Source organism: Schistocerca cancellata, chromosome 6, assembly GCF_023864275.1.
Source record: "Schistocerca cancellata isolate TAMUIC-IGC-003103 chromosome 6, iqSchCanc2.1, whole genome shotgun sequence".
NCBI lineage: Eukaryota > Metazoa > Arthropoda > Insecta > Orthoptera > Acrididae > Schistocerca > Schistocerca cancellata.
This window is the reverse complement of record NC_064631.1, coordinates 435,898,383-435,903,087: the sequence shown is the minus strand read 5'-3', so window position 1 is coordinate 435,903,087 and position 4,705 is coordinate 435,898,383. Positions and strand designations below refer to the sequence as shown.

Below are 4,705 nucleotides of genomic sequence, written 5' to 3'. Positions count from 1 at the left end.
TTTTTTTTCGTCCGCAGTACATATTCCCTTTGTAGTTACTAATGAAAGAGTTCATTATACAATATACGGCCGGTGGGAGCCATCGCAGGCTCCTAAATAAAACATTAAGAATGAATCAATTCGTGTTTGTGATACGGCCGGCGGCAGGGACAAAAGGCAAAGCAATCGCGGTCCAAAACGACGCAGCGAACACATTACTCGGCGACACGGGGCCCGCAAGGACCTAACGGACTGCTGACCCGGGCCCAACATCAGGCCGACGCTGCGCACGGCAGCGCAGCGAGGTAATTTTATTGCATACGCTGCAAACTCGTTACGGCCCGGCCCGGCCGCCTGTGTATTATTTAGTGTTTGCGCTGGCGAGCTCGTCAACAAAAATGGCATTACCTTAATGAGGCTCTTGCCCCGGCGTCGCTCATTTGTTCGCGGTATGATTACTCGGCGCCGGATCGCGCCAAATGACGTTCTCGGTCGAGTGTAATGTATAACATCACTCTCGTTCTGCGTCTGAAAAAGAGTTGTGCGTGTATTAGGCCTTGTGTATGAGCCGCAACTGACAAGGGCTGTGCGAACTTCCCCTCGCCTATTTGATTTATACTGACGTGGTGGGCAGGGTTCGACTAGGACTTCAACATATGACAACAGGAAGACGCTACTCTCAACCGTTATAGGGAAAATCGAGTTTGAAAATTTTTGGCGTACTTACAGGGTGACAATTATTGAACTCTATGAAATAAAATCCTCATAACTTTTGAACGGTTTGCGTTAGAACGTTCAAGCTGCACGGTTGGGCGCGGGGCATAAGGGGAATTAGTATGTGCATACATGGTTTGGTTTAGCGACGAAGCCCACTTTTTATGTCGATGGGTTCGTCAATATGCAAAACTGCCGCATCTGAGAGACTGAGAATCCACATTTCGCGACCGGGAAGTGTCTTCACCCTCAACGGACGACTGTGCGGCGTTCAATTCCTAGATGCTGCTCCAGGTGGGTGTAAAAAGGATGTGCGCAACGGAAAATACTGAAGGCGAAAATCAGGATTTGTCCCTGTCTTACCCCTGAAGCAGATCTTAGGATCTCTTAATTGCGATATTATTTCCTCCTTCTTGCTCTTTAACATGTAAATTACAACCTAAACATAAATGAATGGTTAAGGGCACTAGTAACTACTAAATGACAAATGTTGTTTCTGCTTATACATTTATTGTAGATTAAAAACCCCTTTGTATTTCATACGTTTATATTTCCTAACTAACATTACTGATCAATTGCCCAAATCTGCCCCTCTTTATGGCAACACGATCTAATATAATTAACACGAGATGACTGACGTCACCTACGTATCAAACACTAGAAGGCACTACTTTCAAAGATGACCTACAGTGGGTGGGCTCTTTGGGGAAGAAGACCAGACAGCGAGGTCATCGGTCTCGTCGGATTAGGGAAGGACGGGGAAGGAAGTCGGCCGTGCCCTTTCAACTTGACCATCCCGGAATTTGCCTGGAGCGATTTAGAGAAATCACGGAAAACCTAAATCAGGAAGGCCGGACGCGGGATTGAACCGTCGTCCTCCCGAATGCGAGTCCAGTGTCTAACCTCTGCACCACCTCGCTCGGTGACCTACAGTGGTGTGCAACCTCAGTGGAAATAAAATTTACGTGATCACAGCTGTTTAGCTATTATAGCCCTAATAAGCCGAAGCAATTAGCAATATCAACATATTTACTGCTTCCGGTGCGTCGGAGTGATGGTTCTCGTACACGTCTGTGATGACTGAAGAACTCCAGACACAATATATATATATATATATATATATATATATATATATATATATATATATATATATATATAAACTCACTCAGACACTAGGACGGCAGAAGACGGTCCTCTGACTATCATAATATAATACTGTCTTCTCCTCTCTGTGTTCTACAGACGAGAAACGCGAATTCCCAGCCACATGGACGGAGTTCAGATAATGTGTGAACGTGAGTATAGGCACAAGAAGTGCTCTCAATCACTGAATGCTGCATATTAAATGACGACTCGCTACCCAGAGGCGAAGTCCAGAATCGTATAAGTTCGCAACAGTACAGTGCATAACCATTCTAACTATAGAATCTGCTGAAAGCAAAGACAAAAAGTCCTTCTGTATCAACAAAGCTGGTACTGGGCGACCATCAGACACGGGCGCTCTCAATAGAAGACCATTTCTCTCCACTGCTGGCTTCCCAGCAAAGCTCGGCTCCCCTCCCTCGTAACTGCAGAAGGCGAGTCATATTCTCGAAACCAGGGAATATTCTCCCTCTCAACAGATTCTTCCGAACGCCGCCCAAACATATTTTAGTCTTTTGTCGTCCAGCGCGGGAAGTTTGCGAGGAAATACCAATACCCGTTAATTAGGAATTCATTCATACAATGGTACGCTTCTCAGAGTAAAAATCCTCGGAAATAACCCAGCCTGCCTGATTTCCGAGGTAACGCTTCCTCGTTCCTCTCTGCTGCGTCCAAGGTTTTCAGAGTTTCGGAAGTATTATACGGTTCAAGAACAGTGTTCTTGAATTATTGATTAATCGTACTAATCGCTGCTTCTCTCCACAACCATGTTGTCCAAAAATCTATTATACGGTTATGCTTCCGGCCCCGCTACAAAACCGGCCGGCCGCAGCTGTACTATGCTTCCGCGCTCAGGTGCCCGACTGTCCGTCTTCGTCTACTTCCTGTGTTACGCAGACCAACACACCTGTGCGGGCTTTTCCACCCAAGGCATGAGTTACCCCTGCCGTTTCATTTCCACTGGAGTTCCAACCTCTACTAGTATAGGCAATCATTCATTACCAGTTTTGATAATAAAGACACTCCATCATCTTTTATGCAATAAGTGTAAACAACTATTTACAAGGTGTACTTGACAATGTCAGTCATCTTTAAATATTCATATATACAATGTACAACCTATCAAATGATACCTAATACCGGTTGTAAATCACGGCAAAGTATGTAGATGAGTGCTTGTAAGGTGCGCCACCTTATCGAATGTCCAGTCACGGAATAATCGGTGCGATATTCCTTGATGGCACGTTACTACCGAGCGGTATGTGAAGATTTTGTTAGATGATTTCATCCCCATTATCCAAAGTGACCCTAATTTCCTCCAGATGTGGTTCGAGCAAGACGGAGCTCGACCCCGTCGAAGCAGGAGAATGTTTGATGTCCTGGAGGAGCACTCGGGGCACTGCATTCTAGCTCTGGGATACCCAGAGGACACTGGCTTATCTGAACACATGCGACTCATTTTTGTGAATCTTTATTGAAGGAAAGGTGTACAGAAATAACGCCAAAACGATTTCTGAGTTGCAAACTGCCATTTAGGACGTCACAAACAGCATTGGTGTTCCGACACGTCATGCAGAATTTTGCTATTCGTCCGCGCCACGTCATCGCCAATGACGGTAGGCACATCGAACGTGTCATAACCCAAATCCAATTATCTGTAGAGACAATTACATTTTGAATAAAGTGTGTGCTCGCCTTACTTTCTAACTAATTTACGTTTTCTTTTCATATAGTTCAATAATTGTCACCCTGTATATACTTTGTATGGTCGCTTGTATTCACGGAGTCCGCAGCCTAGTGAGTTAGCGCTTCATTTCATAAACACGAGGTCTCTGGGACGTCTCTCGCTGCCGGTACTTTTTCATTCACACGTAATTTTAATGACAGGTGTATTATGATTGTGCATATTATCAACAGTTTAACGGTTCATTTATTACTTTCGTAATCTTTATCCCGAAAAAAGGTTATTTTTTCGTCAGAAGTCTGGTAATAAAGAAAGATATGTGAGGACTTTCAATCAAATCAATATAGTCATTTATTATTTATATTGTTGTGCTCACATTTGTGACAAGTATAATGTGTAACTTATGAAGCACTGCGCGAACCAGGATGATACTTAACGTACAAAATGGAATTTTTTGCATAACATCTCAATAACATTAAGTTCTAATGTCTGTGGCGGCCAGGGGATATGTGACGCTTTATCCTCGTGCTCACAAAACCATTCCTGTGTGAACAGTGGCCCAGTCGTCTTGGATCAGAACATAACCGTTGAAGAACGAACATTGTCCTGACCGGTCACATAAGCCTTTGCAGTAATGTGACCTTGCAGAGGCACCCATGGAATACCACGATATGGCTGCCCAAACCATCACCGAACCCTCGCCATCCGACCGCGGTGCCATCCTCAGATGAGAATGCGGATAGGAGGGGCGTGTGGGCAGCACACCGCTTTCCCGGTCGTTATGATGGTATTCTTTGACCGGAGCCGCTACTATTCGGTCGAGTAGTTCCTCAATTGGCATCACGAGGCTAAGTGCACCCCAAAAACTGGTAACAGCGCATGGCGGCCCGGATGGTCACCCATCCAAGTGCCGGCCACGTCTGACAGCGCTTAACTTCGGTGATCTGACGGGAACCGGTGTATCCATTGCGGCAAGGCCGTTGCCAAATAAATGTCGTGTGACTAGGGTCTCCCGTCGGGTAGACCGTTCGCCGGGTGCAAGTCTTTCCATTTGACGCCACTTTGGCGCCTTGCGCGTCGATGGGGATGAAATGATGATCATTAAGTCAACACGATACCCAGTCCATGAGCGGAGAAAATCTCCGACCCACCTGGGAACCGAACCCGGGCCCTTAGGATTGACAT

At 45.6% G+C, this 4,705-nt stretch overlaps 1 pseudogene; it reads right to left on the bottom strand.

The window, feature by feature from the left end:
* Positions 1 to 4,387: 4,387 nt before the first annotated feature.
* On the bottom strand, positions 4,388 to 4,505 carry LOC126089912 (5S ribosomal RNA; annotated as a pseudogene).
* Positions 4,506 to 4,705: the final 200 nt, after the last annotated feature.